We start from the raw sequence: 18812 nt of genomic DNA, 5'->3' as shown, positions 1-18812 counted from the left end.
TGAAAGATTTCCTCTTATTCTGGAAAGACAAAACTTTCAAATTGAAAGGAAAGGGTTATGTGACCTTTTGCAGGCATCTTGATGCATCTCTTGAAATACACAGTACCTAAAGAGAGGTAGAAGGAAAAATTGGAAAAGTTTCCAAGGAACAAGATATTGGTGAAACAGAAACTAAAATTGGGAAGTATGTAAAAAGGCATGGATTTCTCTCATAAATAGTGATCCCACAGACAGAGTACAGCTATTAAGAACACTGGAATTCCAATCCCAGCTAGAATTCAATCCCAGGTATGCAACTGCCTATCTTTGTAATCATTTGCAAACTGTTCAGTCTCGGTGATTCAGCACTTTGAAAATAGGCTCCCGTCTAAATTTGTCATGGATATTCAATGGGTTAAAAATATAGAGTTTGGGTAATAATTGGCTGTTGGAAGTTACTTAAATATTGTCCAAATACAATGTTTTGGAGAAGAGATCACAGTCTCTCTTTTATGTCTATGACTCCGCTGTTCTGCTATGATCTTGTCAAGGTGCAGGCTTAGCATGTTCACATCACCAGGAACTTTAAAAAGAAAATAAGAGCCTAAAGCATAAAATGTAGGACGTGGGGCCTTCTTAATAGGATGCTTCCCTGCCTTCTGCTTTTCTTGCATCATGTGGCAAAAACCAGTGTACTTCCAAGCACCAGGAAAGCTCCACATTACTCCTACCTCACTGGCCATGATGTGCCTGATTTTTTAACATTCAGATAGAAATCACTGAATGTTCTATCACTGAAAGTGATAGAAATCACTTTCCCTTTAACGCCACCTATTCATGTTCAAAGTTCTTATTCCTTACCTCAGAAGCTATCTCTTCTCACAGGAAGAGGGCTGAATCATCTATCAATTTAAAAACTATTTTTGCCCACAGAATTTGTTATCTAGATTTTGGCCCTGGGTAAGACCATTACAATATATTAAATCCATTCCGGGAAATAGTGAATGATCTAGATTTCAGGCCAAGGAGCTCTCTGGATATTGGCCATATGTCAATGCTTTCTTTGTCTATGAAGAGACAGGATTGATATACTGTCACTAGTAGTTCTGAGGTTTAGAACTGAGGGTGACCACACCTTCTCCGGGAAAAATAGATACATGTGAGAACAAGGAAAGGAAAGCAGTGCATGCAGTTTTTAGGATATCAACATGATACTTCTCTCTCTGAAACAGATATGCTTTGTACATTTTAATATTTGGACAGCAAAGTAAAAGTCCTCCTCTCAGTGTTTAGTAGGGTAAGAAAATGTATACGTGGATATTGGCATTATTGATCATTACCATTTCCAGAAAAAGATATAAAATGAGGTCAACATATTTTCCTCTTTGAAAAATTCTTCCTATTTTGTGAAAGAACTTGATTGTAAAGAAAAATAATTTTGCATATTCTCTACCTGCCCCACAACTGCTGAGATAAAGGAATAAAAGAAGAAAGCCAGAAATGAGAAGAGGGAGAAGGGAGAAAGATATGAAAGAAGGAAGGAAGAAAGAAATAGGATGAAAAAAATCCAAAAATCTCATTAGTAGAGTACAGAAACAAGTTTAAAACATGAAAGATTATTTTAAATAAAGATTAAAGGGACACTAGAAAAGGTTTGTTACCAGTCTCTTTTTTGGTGTCCTAAAATTTACTTCATTGCCCTTTTTGTAATAAATTCAATCTAGTTCAAAGAACAGAGTTAATTCCCTTTATGAAATATGCTAAAATCAATAGCAAATAATATGAGACAGAGAAATACATGTCCAGCCAGTTCAACGACCAAAAAAATACCCAAATAGATGTTGACTTGGAAAAGTTTCCATTATAGAAACAAAGCAGACATTACTAGTCTTATAATATTAATACAACCTCATTTATTTGTCAGTAACCCACAGCTAATCTGCAAACACCATACCTTTGCTGGAACTTGACAAATTGGGCATTTGAAACAGAAAACAGAGGCAAATAACTCTTAGCTTGTCTGATTACACGATTAAAGTAGCAAATTCATTTACTCTTCTCAGAAAGAAGAGCTGTTTCATAATGTACTGAGTCAGAGAATTTCCAGAAGCTCCAGTTTTTAATGTCCTCTTGCCAGTTATCTCTTAAATAGGGGCTTTTTCTTTCCCCCGGATCTTCTAATAACACCTTCAGCGCAGGTTTTCATTGTTTTTGTTACTTCTTATTATATTTTAACTTCCTCTGTAAGGGTGGCAGCTCACCAGTAAGACAATATAATGTATTGTCTCCCATGAAACACACACACAGACACACACACAAACATACACACATCCTTGACCTCACTATTCTGGCTATCTACCACTTCCTTCTGCTTCCCTTTAAAACAAAAATGTCACAAGAGATGTCATTACTCAATGTATTTACTTTCATTCTCTGTTGAACACTGAAATTAGCCCTTAACTGCCACACAAGACTGAACCTTTTATTACAAATTTTTTAATCAATTACTATCAACAACTTCAGTGTACCACATATAAATGTCAATTCTCAATATTCATCTCCCTCAACCTGTCTGAATTTGGTGGAGATGCCCACTCTTCCTTACAATACTTATTTTTCCTGGATCTGAAAGAACACTCTCTTTTGGTTCTCCTAATACCTTTTAGGTTTTCCCTCTCACATAACTCTGTTAATTTCTCTTCTGTTACCAATTTCTTGATTTTGGAGTACTCCAGGAGTCAGTTCTTACAATTCTTGTTTCTATCTATACTCATCTTCAGATGTGCCTTCTTCAGTCTCATGGCTTTAAATATAATTGTATAACTTTTCAACAAATTACCCCCAAATGGGTGGCTTAAAGCAATATAAATGTATTCTCTCACAGTTCTGAAGGCCAGAGGTCTGAAATTAGGATGTTGGCATGGTTGTACTTCATCTCTTCTAGCTTCTGGCCGTTGTCACCATTCTGTGGCTTATGGCTGCATGACTCCACTCCCTGCCTCTGGAGTCATTTCACCTCTCTCTTTGCATGTCTGTTCTCTGTGTGTCTCTTATAAGGACACTTGTCATTAGATTTTTGGCCCATTTTGATAATCAATGATAATCTCTGTATCTTAAGATTTTTAACTTAAGTCCATCTGTAAAGACGTTTATTCTTCCAAATAAGTTATTATTCACAGGTTCCAGTGGATATCTTTTGCAGGATCATATTTTAGCCTAACTCAATGATATGTAGACTAATAACTCCAACATATAGTTCTCCAGCCTACACATCTTCCATGACATTTAGATTTTGTTTTCTGATACTTGGCTGATATCTTCATTTGTGAGATTCATAGGTATCTCAAGATAAAAAGCAAGCAAGCAAACAAACAAACAAAAATAAAACCCACTATGTAGCTTTATCATTCAGGGATCAACCAGAGAAGCAAACAAGAAGATATACATTAAGAGACATACTTCAAGGAATTGGCTTATATAATTGGCTTATATAAGCTAGCTAGGACAATTTCCAAATTGTAGTGCAAGCTGTAGGGGCAGGCTAAATTTCCAGAACTCAAGCTGAAGCTGCTGTCCAGAAGTAGAGTTTCTTCATCAGGGAAGACTTAGCTCTTCTTTTAAGGGCTTTCAACTAATTGAATCAGGCTCACCCAAATTATCCAGGATATTGTCACTTCTTTAAAGTCAACTGATTATGGACTGTAATCACATCTTCAAATTATCCTCACAGCAACACCTAGATTCCTGTAGTCCAGCTCAATTGATTCATCAAAGAAAGCATCACATCACCCTTCAGTCTGTTCATTATTAAATCCACTCAATCTCAACTTTTAGAACTCTTTTTCTGTTTCTAAAAAAGGTGGTATCATGCTTGGCACATATCTTTCTCTCAATCCCACATCTGTAATTAACAAATGCAAAATATATGTAGAAATGTTCAACTTCTCAGCATCCCCATCAATACCTCTCTAGTTCAGCACACCATGATTACTCTCTTGAATTATTTCTGTGCCTTTTAAATGATCTACAAGCTCCCACAGATTCTACTACACTCAGCAGCTATTGTGCTTCTTTCCATTGATTTTTATCTTTTGGTTTAAGAACCTCTAAGTGTGTCCGATTTCACTCAAAACTAGACCTCTGACTGACCTCCTGCTACTCTTATCCTCCCCAAACCAAATAAATCTGAACAATATTCTGTTAAATGTTTTTCATTCCTTCATATTAATTTCTTATCTGATACTTCTTTCATATACATTTTTTCTGACACTTTACTTATAAAATTGCTTGCTTCATATGTCTCAGATCTAGAATATAATCATGATAACATCTGGGTCATGCCTGCTTTGGGTAAAAAAATATTAAGAGGCATTAGCTGATTTTTGACCTGAATTTTAAAACCAAACCATGATTGATTAATTTAAATTTCCCTTTGAATTTACAAGACATTTTAATACCCACAGTGACTTTAGGCATTATTGACTTTTTAATACTGCCTTCTGCATTATGTTTTTCACCTTAGATATTTTTAAGCAAGAAATTGAAAGTAGTAAATAGCTAATTTGTGTAACATTTAAACATATATATCTAAGTAGAAAATTACAATACTATAACTACTCCTTTAAAATTAAATTGAAAAATAGAACCTAAGACACATTCATCTATTCATCAAAGAGTCATTGACTGTGTATAAACATTCTCTTCATGGATAACCCTGTACACCCCTATCCATGGTTTGAGACAGATGAAATGAATGATGTAAGTGCTGTGATAAACATCAGATACCATGTTATGGTTAAAAATAAAAATGATAGACGACATAAACTGTCCAATTGGGGTTGTTATTTTATGCAAAATGATCAGGGAAGACGTCTCAGATATAGTGACTTGTGATCAGGAACCTCAAGTAAGTGAAGGATTGAACCATCACGTATCTGGGGTCAGGAACAGTCAGGAGATCAGTGTGACTGGAGGGAATGTTCAATCACAATAAGATGTACTGAGACATTTATTAAACTCCCACGTTGCTGTCTTTAATAAACCTTCTCTGTCTGTATATATTAGTAGGTTAATAACTCAAAATAATAGTTATACAGAATCAGGAACAATTTAAAATATTACATTCTATAGCAACAGAATAGCAGATTTATTATGACAGACTGCTTAGTAGAGAGTGAAATCATATTGCCACTACATTCGATGTTATAAATTCTTTTCATTATACTTTAAATGAGTACATCCAAATGATTAGAGTGACTAGTGGAGTAAATTGATAAATGAGGGAATTTCTTCCTCCATCACCAAAGTTCCTCCTTATGCTTCAGTACTTAGAGGTCTCCAAGCATTGTACACTCTTTTGTAATCATAACTTAATTGACTCTGTTGAAGGTTCACTTTGGTTTCCAAAAATACTAAGATTGAATGAAAGAAATATTACTCACATCCTTCCAGTGTATGAGGTACTCCTTGAAAATATATAAATATATTTACAAGTTATTTTCAAATATTTGAGTTAAGAGGACATCATTAAAAATAATTGTGTAAGTGCAGAAATGTTATGTTTATGCTTGAGAGAATTAAGCTATCTCTTAAACCATTAACCTTTCTGATGGGAAGTGACTCATAACCAGAAAACAAAAAATACTCTGACCGAAATAAAGTACCTTATAAAGAGATTTTAAATTAATTGAATGTACACTCCATTTTTTTTGTTTGTTTCTTGCACATTATCCTTAAGGATAAATATAAGATATTGAGAGTCTATTACTACTAGTAATGACAATAACTATAGTATCAATTATTATGATGTTCATTATTAGTGCATGTACCAGATATGATGGTAAGCAATACATGCCTGTGTATGTATACATGTGAAAAACATGTTTAATTCTCACAGTAAGAATTGAATGAGCCCCTATACTATCTTTATATTAAGATAAGAAAAATGGTTGAATCCTGTGATTTGCCCAAGACCATAACTTTAATAATTGGCAGCTCTCTAGATGGATCAACTTTATCTGATTCAAAAATGCTTCTTCTGAGCACTGTCTAAAATGTATTGCATGAAAATTGGAAAGACATTTCTGAATATCTTCTTCTTTATCTAAGGTCAAACCCTTAATTGGTGACCTACCTGAGAATATAAACTATCTATTTTTAAAAAGAACAAATGATTAAACTTTTATAAATTGCAGTGAAGGAGCTTGCTCCTAATAACTTATCTATGAGGGACATTGGGCTAAAGATACTTAGGAAGGGCAAATAGCGTTTCCCAAAACTTGAAGATTTTCTCAAGATTTCTCTCTGAAGAAACTGTTCTAAAATTGCTTATGCAAGTGAGCTGAGTTAGTAAAACGGATTATCATGTGCACCAACAAGGATACATAAATACTAGGTTTATTATAGTTGCCAATAAATAATTGTATTAAAAAAATCTTACCTGACTCTAAAGTGTACTGAATCATTTACTTATAAACATTTAGCCTATTGAGCAGCCTATAAGAAATCCTTGATCTAAATATAGAGGTTACATGTGAAAAATAATCTGTGAAATATTAAAATGTGTGCACTGCTTTCTGAAGATTTGGATTATAATCATAGCCTTTTTCTTTTCCATGCTTTGTTGCTTATCAAAGGAATATCTTTTTAGCTGGATACCTAAGCAAGAAGAAATTTATGCTACTTTTGAACCACTAGGGAAAATATGAAACTTTCAAGCTCTCAGAAACAATAGCATTCATTGGAACTTGGCACATTTGACATCTGTGATTGGAACTTTGAATATACAAGAATTTAAGTTACAGGGAATAACAATAACAGTCTATAGTCTAATTATTAAACATTGAAATTAGCAAAATTTTTTGAAGTATCTTTTTACTTGTACTTGATAAATTGTCTAAAATGTAGTCTTAAAAATAATTTGAGAAAAAATTATATCTTATACTAACTCCTTATGAATGTAGGTATACTTTCTTGATATAATGAGGAAAAAACCCTTTGGATTTTAATTTTTTAGAAGAATCTTGTTCTCATTGGTTTTGTTTTGGAAGAGGATCTCCACTAGTTTAAAAGGGACAATATAAATAGCAAAATAATAATTTCAGTGGGTTGCTAAGCATGAACGTAAAAATTCATAACTTCATGATGATATAAAAAATATTTGAAGGCTACTAGGGAACCATTTTCTGCAAATAGATCAGTATGAATAAGAGAAATAATTAGGTATGTATCATGTCTTTACTGACTGTATCTATGGGAACAAAACATTTGATAAGAGATAGTTGCTTTATATTTAAAAGAAGAATCATGAATTATAAATTTAGGCAAATTGATTAGAAAGGTAATATTTTACAACCCTTGATAAAAATTAATGGAACCAGGCAACAGTCATCGACATTTGCCATATCATTTGGTGAAAGGTTGAGCTGAACATTTTAATGAATAGATTGGACAAACATCACCAGAACTCCATATTCTGGGATATGTTTCAGATAAACCTTTGGATTTAAAATCTTGATGATCAAACACTCTTTTATCCAGAAATTACCAAAATAAGAGAAAACTAAGAAAAAAATCTAACATCACTATTTAACAAACTGGGAAATATCTAAAACCAGTGGTCCAATATGTCATGAATGAATGAATGAGCAAATAAATCCCAAATGAAGTAATAGTAAAGCATGAGGAGAAGGAGTGTTTCATTTTTATACCCAGCAGCAAGCATGGTTGCCCTTCCAGGAATTTATTTGGATGTCAAGAGAGATGACACAACCCACTCATCCATGAATATGAATAAAGTATATTTAGTACTGACAAACTGGAAACTCCCTGTAGGTGAAGGGCTCATGCAGGGGACAGATTAAAAAGGAGAACAAGAAGCACCTGGCTGGGGGAGTTCCCACAAACAGTCTGGAGTTTGCAATTAGTAGAAATCTCCACAGATGTGCAAAAGCAAAGGACATGTGTAGGGCTTCTTTCCTGTATTGCCCAGATGTGGAACATGCAGGGGATTTGAAAGCTATTCATGGTAAAATATCAAAAATAGAGTAAGCCTCTTAATTATAAGGAAATTCCCTAGAATACCTCTTAATACTCTCATGGCTTAGGACTAAAGTCAAGAGAAAAGTACAACAACCCAACAATCAAGGCAAGACAAATAATAATGGCCTTTAGGAATGAATGTTTCAGCAACCTTACCAGGCAATGAATCACAGCCAAATGAGGAACTTGCTAAGTGTGTAAGAACTATGAAAGGAATAGGATGGACATTAGTTATAATGTGAATTATGTAACCAGTTCTAGAAACCAAGACTATAACAGTCATAAGCACTTTTTAAAATTTTGATTTGAATGTATGTGTGTGTTCTTTCCTTCTCCTTCATCTTATTATATAATATGCTTAGTAGTTAACTTTGTATCATGATATTTATATTACAGGAAATCAAAATGAATCAGCTGGTACCAAAGAAAATCACCCAAAGATTAAAAGGGATTTGTATGCTCCTTTGGGAACAAAAAAGAATAGTTTATAATTTTTGTTTGTATATGGGATTTGTGTATCATGTTAGGGGAAAGCATGACATTGTTATTGTCCTTATTTGGTTATTAAGTATAGTTTGAGATGTTTATGGGTGCTGTTGGCAAGGGGTGGGACATAGTATCTTTGCAATATGTTTGCTTGCAAGGCTGAGCTAGGTTTCCCAGAATTCTCATCCATGTATGTTTCTGGTTAGAGTGGGCTACCATGAAAAAATTGCTTTGTGAGATTTGGAGTGTGGAAGTGAAACAGCAGCCTTTTTTGTAGCATATAAGCATGTTGTCATTTGTCTGCTGGCTCACCTCACTGGTTTGAAGCAGTGGCCAGGGCTGCAACTATCCATCCCCAGGGTACACCTTCAATTTCTCCAAATCTTCAACCAGGTGTATGTGTTTATCTCCAGAATGCAGTTCTCTGGGTTCTGTAGGATGCACATGCCACAAAGGCCAGAGGCAACAAGAATTGACATGAATTTCAGTCCATACTCACAAACTTCAGTTATACTGTGGGTTCCAGGTTTTCCTTGCTCTCCTGAACTTAACAGCAGCCTTCCTTTCTGACTGGCTCATCTGTGGATTTGAAGTTTTGGCAGCACATGCTAAGAAAGACCAAGATCTAAATGTAAATGCTAAATCTATATTTCAAAAAGAAAACATGGGAAAAAATTCTTCAGTAACTTGGGATAAGCAAAGAATTCTTAGATGTCACAACTCTTAGACAAACTATTAAAAAATTTTAAAGTGACTTTAGTGTAGTTAGTAAAACATGCTGCTTGTTAAAAACCACCATTGATAAAGAAAAAGGCAACTAAATACTGGGAGAAAATAATTATAACACATATATTTTATAAAAACTCCATCTCAAAAATACATAAAGGAGACTTGCAACTCAATAATGAGAAGACAGCCCAACTAAATTAAAAAGAGCAAAATAGTTCAATAAATAATTCACAAAGAAGACAGAAAGCCAGTAGTTATAGAAAAAAGATACTTAAAATAGTTATTTAAAAAATACATTTTAAAACCACTAGATACCACTACACATTCACTACAATGGCTAAAATTTAAAAAGAGCAACAATACCAAATGTTGACAAAATATTGGTCGCAAACAGTTCCTAGAAATGTAAAATAATATAGGCACTTTGGAAAACGATTTGGTACTTTCTTGTGAGTTACACATATACATACCTTGTGACCCAGCAACTATTTCTAGATATTTATTCAAGAAAAAAGAAAAAGTTCACAGATCTGTATGCAATTTATAAAAACAAAGTTCCGTTGTCCATTGGTCAAGAAAGTGAGTTAAATTATTTTTTGAATTTTTAAATTTAATTTATTTATTTCTATACAGCAGGTTCTTATTAGTCATCAATTTTATACACATCAGTGTATACATGTCAATCCCAATCACCCAATTCATCACACCACCACAACCAACCCCCCACTGCTTTCCCCCTTTGGTGTCCATACATTTGTTCTCTACATCTGTGTTTCAATTTCTGTCCTGCAAACAGGTTCATCTGTAAACTTTTTCTAGGTTCCACATATATGCGTTAATATATGATATTTGTTTTCTCTTTCTGACTTACTTCACTCTGTATGACAGTCTCTAGATCCATCTCAACAAATGACCCAATTTCATTCCTTTTTATGGCTGAGTAATATTCCACTGTATATATGTACCACATCTTCTTTATCCATTTGTCTGTCAATGGGCATTTAGGTTGTTTCAATGACCTGGCTATTGTAAATAGTGCTGCAGTGTACATTGGGGTGCATGTGTCTTTTTGAATTATGGTTTTCTCTGGGTATATGCCAGCAGGATTGCTGGATCATATGGTAATTCTATTTTTAGTTTTTTAAGGAACCTCCATACTGTTCTCCATAGTGGCTGTATCAATTTACATTCCCACCACCACTGCAAGAGGGTTCCCTTTCCCCCACACCCTCTCCAGCATTTGTTGTTTGTAGATTAAGAAAGTGAGTTAAGGGGCTCACCTGGTGGCGCAGTGGTTGAGAGTCCACCTGCCGATGCAGGGGACACGGGTTCGTGCCCCAGTCTGGGAAGATCCCACATGCTGCGGAGTGGCTGGGCTCGTGAGCCATGGCCACTGAGCCTGTGCGTCTGGAGCCTGTGCTCCGCAACGGGAGAGGCCACAACAATGAGAGGCCCGTGTACCGCAAAAAAAAAAAAGAAAGAAAAGAAAGTGAGTTAAATTAGTTGCAGTAAGGGCGTGGCATCCCAGGGCACTCAAAGTTGATGGCTCCTTTCATATTTCAGCTGGTTAAGGCCAGTTGTGATAAAACAATACAGTAAAGTTTTCATATTCCTTGGACAAGTGCTCCTATAATGGGAAATTTTCCTTTACAAGATAATCTTAATTTTATACTGAAAATTTGTCTCAGAAAAGGTTTTGTGTAATTTGAAATTGATTTAGTCAAACATAATACCCATTAAAATTCTTTACTTATACACTTTGTTCTTATTAACTTTTTTTAAAAATATATCTTTATTGGAGTATAACTGCTTCACAATACTGTGCTAGCCTCTGTCCCACAACAAAGTGAATCAGCCACATGTATACATACATCTCCATATCCCCTCCCTCTTGAACCTCTCTCCCACCCTCCCTGTCCTACCCCTCTATGTCATTGCAAAGCACCGAGCTCATCTCCCTGTGCTATGCTGCTGCTTCCCACTACCTATTTTACATTTGGTAGTGCATATATGTCCATGCTACTCTCACTTTTCCCCAGCTTCCCCATCCCCTCCGTGTCCTCAAGTCCATTCTCTATGTCTACCTCTTTATTCCTGCCCTGCCACTAGGTTCATCAATACCATTTTTTTTTTTAGATTCCATATATATGCATTAGCATATGGTATTTGTTTTTCTCTTTCTGACTTACTTCACTCTGTATGACAGATTCTAGGTCCATCCACCTCACTACAAACAACTCAATTTCATTTCTTTTTATAGCTGAGTAATACTCCATTGTATATATGTGCCACATCTTCTTTATCCATTCATCTGTCAGTGGACATTTAGGTTGCTTCCATGTCCTGGCTATTGTAAATAGTGCTGTAATGAACACTGTGGTACATAACTCCTTTTGAATTATGGTTTTCTCAGGGTATATGCTCAGTAGTGGGATTGCTGAGTCATATGGTAATTCTATTTTTTAGTGTTTTAAAGAACCTCCATACTATCCTCCATAGTGGCTGTATCAATTTACATTCCCACCAACAGTGCAGGAGGCTTCCCTTTTCACCACACCCTTTCCAGCATTTATTGTTTCTAGATTTTCTGATGGTGGCCATTCTGACCAGCGTGAGGAGATACCTCATTGTAGTTTTGATTTGCATTTCTCTAATAATTAGCAATGTTGGGCATCTTTTTATGTGCTTCTTGGCCATCTGGATGTCTTCTTTGGAGAAATGTCTATATAGGTCTTCTGTCCATTTTTTAATTGGATTGTTTGTTCTTCTGATATTGAGCTCCATGAACTGTTTCTATATTTTGGACTTTAATCCTTTGTCTGTTGTTTCATTTGGAAATATTTTCTCCCATCCTGAGGGTTGTCTTTTCATATTGTTTATGGTTTCCTTTGCTGTGCAAAAACGTTTAAGTTTAATTAGGTCCCATTTGTTTATTTTGTTTTCATTTTCATTACTCTAAGAGGGTGGGTCCAAAAAAGATTTTCCTGGTTTATGCCAAAGAATGTACTTCCTATGTTTTCCTCTAAGAGTTTTGTAGTGTCTGGTCTTACGTTTAGGTCTTTTAATCCATTTGTGTTTATTTTTGTGTATGGTGTTAGGGAGTGTTCTAGTTTCCTTCTTTTACATGTAGCTGTCCAGTTTTCCCAGCACCACTTATTGAAGAGGCCGTCTTTTCTCCATTGTATGTTCTTGCCTCCTTTGTAATAAATTAGGTGGCCATATGTGGGTGGGTTTATCTCTGGGCTTTCTGTCCTGTACCATTGATCTCTATTTGTGTTTTTGTGCCAGTACCATGCTGTCTTGATTACTGTAGCTTTGTAGTATATTTGAAGTCAGGGAACCTGATTCCTCCAGCTCTGTTTTTCTTTCTCAAAATTTCTTTGACTATTCGTGGTCTTTTGTGTCTCCATACAAATTATAAAATTTTTTGTTCTAATTCTGTGAAGAATGCCATTGGTAATTTGTTAGGGATTGTATTGAATCTGTAGATTGCTTTGGGTAATACAGTCATTTTCACAATATTGCTTCTTCCAATCCAAGAACAGGGTATATTTCTCCATCTGTTTATGTCATTTTTGATTTCTTTCATTAGTACTTTATAGTTTTCTGATTACAAGTCTTTCACCCCCTTAGGTAGGTTTATTCCTAAGTATTTTATTCTTTTTGTTGTGATGGTAAATAGGATTGCTTCCTTAATTTCTCTTTCTAATTTTTCATTGTTAGTGTATAGGAGTGCCAGAGATGTCTGTGCATTAATTTTGTATCCTGCAACCTTACCAAATTCATTGATTAGTTCTAGTAGTTTCCTGGTGGCATCTTTAGGATTTTCTATGTATAATATCATGTCATCTGCAAACAGTGACAGTTTTACTTCTTCTTTCCCAATTCATATTCCTTTTATTTCTTTTTCTTCTCTGATTGCCATGGCTAGGATTTCCAAAACTATGTTGGATAAGAATCGCGAGAGTGGACATCCTTGTCTTGTTCCTGATCTTAGTGGAAATGCTTATTCTGTTTTTCACCATTGAGTATGATGCTTTTTGTGGGTTTGTCATATATTGCCTTCATTATGTAGAGGTGTTTCCATAGAGCCCATTTTCTGGAGACTTTTTATCATAAATGAGTGTTGAATTTTGTCAAAAGCTTTTTCTGCATCTGTTGAGATGATTATATGGTTTTTATTCCTTAACTTGTAAATATGGTGTATCACACTGATTGATTTGCGAATATTGAAGCATCCTTGCATCCTGGGTTAAATCCCACTTGATCATCATGTATGATCCTTTTAATGTGTTGTTGGATTCTGTTTGCTAGTATTTTGTTCAGGAATTTTGCATCTATGTTCATCAGTGATGTTGGTCTATGAAGTTCTTTTTCTGTGATATCTTTTTCTGGTTTTGGTATCAGGGTGATGGTGGTTTCGTAGAATGAATTTGGGAATGTTCTTCCCTCTGCAATTTTTTGGAAGAGTTTGAGAAGGATCAGTGTTAGCTGTTCTCTAAATGTTTGATAGAATTCGCCTGTGAAGCCATCTGGTCCTGGATTCCTGTTTGTTGGAAGATTTTTAATCACAGTTTCGATTTCATTACTTGTGATAGGTCTGTTTATATTTTCTAATTCTTCTTGGTTCAGTCTTGGAAATTTGTACCTTTTCAAGAATTTGTCCATTCCTTTCTGGTTGTCCATTTTTTTGGATATAGTTGTCTGTAATAGTCCTTTATAATCCTTTGTATTTCTGCAGTGTCACTTGTGATTTCTCCTTTTTCATTTCTAATTTTATTGATTTGCATCCTCTCCCTTTTTTCTTGATAAGGCTGGCTAAGGGTTTATCAATTTTGTTATCTTCTCAAAGAACTAGCTTTTATTTTTATTGATCTTTGCTATTGTTTTCTTCATTTCTGTTTCATTTGTTTCTGCTCTGATCTTTATAATTTCTTTCCTTCTACTGACTTGTAGTTTTCTTTGTTCTTCTTTCTCTAGTTGCTTTAGGTGTAGGGTTAGATTGTTTATTTGAGATTTTTCTTGTTTCTTGATGTGAGATTGAATTGCTATAAACTGCCCTCTTAGAACTGATTTTACTGCATCCCATAGATTTTGGGTCATCGTATTTTCATTGTCATTTGTTTCTAAGTATTTTTTAATTCTTCCTTAATTTCTTCAGTGATCTCTAAGTTATTTAGTAGCACACTGTTTAGCTTCTTTGTATTTGTGTTTTTTACAGTATTTTTCCTGTAACTGATTTCCAGTCCCATAGCATTGTGTTCAGAAAAGATTCTTGATACAATCTAAATTTTCTTAAATTTTCTGAGGCTTGATTTGTGACCCAAGATGTGATCTATCCTGGAAAATGTTCCGTGTGCACTTGAGAAGAGATTGTATTCTGCCGCTTTAGGGTGGAATGTCCTATAAATATCAATTAAATCTATCTGGTCTATTGTGTCATTTAAAACTTGTGTTTCCTTATTTATTTTCTGCCTTGAGGTTCTGTCCATTGGTGTACGTGGGATGTTAAGGTCCCCTACTATTATTGTGTTACTGTCAATTTCCCCTTTCATGCTTGTTACAATTGGACTTATGTATTGAGCTGCTTCTATGTTGGGTGCATAAACATTTATAATTGTTATATCTTCTTCTTAGATTGATCCCTTGATCATTATGTAGTATCCTTACTTATCTCTTGTAACACTCTTTATTTTAAAGTCTATTTTATCTGGTACGAGTGTTGCTACTCCAGCTTTCTTTTGATTTCCATTTGCTTGGAATATCTTTTTCCATCCCTTCACTTTCAGTCTATATATGTCCCTAGGTCTGAAGTGGGTCTCTTGTAGACAGCATATATATGGGTCTTGTTTTCGTATCCATTCAGCCAGTCTGTGTCTTTTGGTTGGGCCTTTGAATCCATTTACATTCAAGGTTTTTATCGATATGTATGTTCCTATTACAATTTTCTTAATTGTTTTGGGTTTGTTTTGTGGGTCTTTTTCTTCTCCTGTGTTTCCCGCATAGAGAAGTTTCTTTAGCATTTGTTGTAAAGCTGGTTTGGTGGTGCTGAATTCTCTTCACTTTTCCTTGTCTGATTTCTCCATTGAATCTGAATGAGATCCTTGCTGGGTAGAGTAATCTTGGTTGTAGTGTTTTCTCTTTCATCACTTTAAGTATATCCTGACACTCCCTTCTGGCCTGCAGAGTTTCTGCTGAAAAGTCAGCTGATAACCTTATGGGATTTCCTTTGTGTGTTATTTTTTGTTTTTCCCTTGCTGCTTCCCTGAGAGCACCCTAGTTGTGGAGAGATGCAAACTCCACGTCTTTCCACACTGTCATCTTGACACCACCCAACAATCTCTTTTCTTATTAACTTTAAAACAAATGATTAAACAATAAATTAAATTAAGAAAAAAATACTGCTACTTAAATGACTCCTAGGGCAATTTATAAATTATCATCTAAAATAGTTACTATTTCATTTAGTGTTTATTATTCTTTCTAAATGTACAAAAACTTTTGAGCTTAAATTTAAATATTGAGGATAGATGTATACAGTTAGAGCCAGATAGATATATGTTGATCATTTTTCTAAATACTCTATTAAGTGACATTGTATAGGCAAAAGGAAAATAAATATACCTAGTTTTCCCTTTGTTACCTATTTGATTTCTTAGATTTAGCTTATTTATGAGTATATATTAAGCTTGACTGAGAAACATAAAATGGAGCAGTATTTCCAATTTTTACTTATAGCATTAAAAATAGGCCATTATGCAGTACCCATATTTGAATATTGGTTCAAATACCTGTAAGTGCATCATTTGGAACTTATCGAATTCTCACAAAGTTTAGTTCACTACTTAGATATTCTGAACAGATTAAAGTGACAAACTATAACCAAAAGTTCATTGTATATTTAAATGTAAAGTTAAATTAAATGCAAGATTTTTTTAAAAATTGGAAATGTCATATACTCTTAAGATTGTACATAAGAATTAAAATGTTTAATGTATCAGGTATAATCAGAATGTATAATGAGTGAGTTGGAAGGAGTTATAATTGATTTAATTAGATTTTTGTAAGAATCTGTATTTGAAGATCATTTGTACACTATTTTAATTTCAAAGCAAGAGGCTATATTTGGAGTTGTCTATATGCTTTTGTGTTTTCATCCCAAGGGTACCTGTATAGATAAGAGGGAAATATCCAGGTTTTGACACAGTACCATTGTGCTCCTTTTCATGTTTCTCCACTCTCTCTTCCCTGGGACGGTTCTGAGAGTATGTATATTTCACTCCCATCTATGACAAAATGCACATGATAGTCCGCAGGTCACCAGAGTGAAGTTACTCACAGGCCAGTCTTAGTAGTCATGACAGGGGTGCCACTTCTCTTGAGCAATTGGAGAATAAAATTAATGGACTCAGCTCATCAGGAATGAGATTCAGGAACTTATGTGGTGGAAAAATAAATAGGTAGTGAAACTTCAAGGAGAAGTAACCACTCAGTCTATCTACATTTTCTATACTTCATATGTATTTTTCTCAAGGCACTAGTGATGGTACATTGCCCTCTCTATTTAAGTGTCTATCTATGCCTAATGATCAGTGAGCAGCTAGAGAATAGTCTTCTTGTTGGTGGCTTTTATTTTATTTCATTTCATTTCATTTTTTTAGTTTTAATCTTTCCTTGTAATGCAGTGCCTGGCCTATAGTTATACTCAGTATATCCTTTGTTAATTAAATAAAAATTTAGGTAACTGAATAAATACACAGGTTCTTCTTCAATCTAAATACAAATTTTACCTATTGAATAATTTTTAAAAGTGATTTGCTCTACTACTTCATTTGCAGGACTTCAAAAATTACAGAAATATTTTCTCTTAAAAAGTAACTTTATAATAAGTAATTTTAACTAGTGTTAGTATATTTGTTTTATAAAAGTATCTGAAATCAGGCTTAGCTGTTTGCTAAATATTGTCTCTTACAATTTCTGTGGAGTTAGAATGAAATTAGAAATATACATCCCCAGGATTTATATTTATCTTAAAATTTTCTATTTAATTATTTTTTAAATTTAAGCATCGATTCTGAAATGCTCTGGGATATCATGCAAACGCGATAGTTTATGCTGCAATATATACAATGAACAAATAATTACTTGAAAGGATGTTTTTATATATGTTGTACAAATGCCATCGCAGTTGGACATTAAAACAAATTATTTGGGCTTCCCTGGTGGCGCAGTGGTAGGGAGTCCGCCTGCTGATACGGGGGATGTGGGTTCATGCCCCGGTCCAGGATGATCCCACGTGCCGTGGAGCGGTTGGACCCGTGAGCCATGGCTGCTGGGCCTGTGCGTCCGGAGCCTGTGCTCCACGGTGGGAGAGGCCACAGCAGTGAGAGACCCGCGTTCCGCAAAAAAAACCCCAAAAAAACAACAACAACAAAAATTATTTAATTTTTAGGCAATCGAGGGTTATTAGGACAAAAAGTTTCTTTTAAAGACATATGTTAAACCTCTGATTATACTTACATAATCACTTACTGTTTTATGTATACTGCAAATTTCTAAAAACTCATTTTTCAGGTACCCTGATGCTCTATTATAGTTATCTTTTCAATCAAAAGAGTTTTTTAGACTATGAGAGCTGTAGTTGATCACATAATGACTACTCCATGAACCCACATATTCACTGTGTTCTCAAGTATAACATGCAAATCTGTAAGTAAATAGATTATAGCACTCAAAATAATGTAACTGACAAGATGTCAAGTCTGTTTTGTATATCTGTAAATGTGTAAGATGCCTTCAAATAGTTTTTTTGGCAAAAGTTTTGTTTTAACAGATTGTCGTTATAAATACAGATGTAATGCAAATCATTAGATTTATGTATAAATAATAAAACTGAATTTTCTGACCACATTTAAGGTTTATGAAATGTCAAAATTTTCAATTGTTTTATTTATGAACTTAAGGTGAAAACAATCCAACATCTAATACAAACTCATGAGTAAATAGAGTTAAATACCCAGAACTCAAACCTTTAGTGTAGCATCAATCAATCAATCAATCCAAACATTGATAGAAATATAGAATGAGAGATTTATGTGTGAGGGCTTCTAACCTATAGAGAATCAAGAATAAGGGCCACGATGGATTTCTCGACAGAAACCATGCAAATAAAAATAGAATAGAATAAAATATTGAAAGTATTGAAAGTGAAACCGATAAGGACCCTATGGGGCTGTTAGACCCAAACGGTCTACGAGGGATTCCAACTCGCCCAAGAACCGCCAAGAGTCGAGAGCCGCTGCAACACACAAGAGGTTTATTAGGAGCCGATGCACCGGGGTTCCCTGAACCTCACGCAGGAGGCCGATGGGGAGCTCCTAAAAGCGGAATCACATACTTTTTATAGGTTTATTTACTCATAGGGCGGGTATATTCTCACAATGATTGGGTAAATGTGGTGACTTTTGAATTCATTGGCTTAGGAACTTTTGCCCCACCTTCTGACCGTTACAGTTGTTTGTTCATTGTGGCGGTTAGGGCGTATACCTGTTACGGGCAACTGGAAAATTACCCGCTGG

Source organism: Phocoena sinus, chromosome 3 (genome assembly GCF_008692025.1).
Source record: "Phocoena sinus isolate mPhoSin1 chromosome 3, mPhoSin1.pri, whole genome shotgun sequence".
Lineage (NCBI taxonomy): Eukaryota > Metazoa > Chordata > Mammalia > Artiodactyla > Phocoenidae > Phocoena > Phocoena sinus.
The sequence above is the reverse complement of the archived record's forward strand: the minus strand, read 5'-3'. Positions refer to the sequence as shown.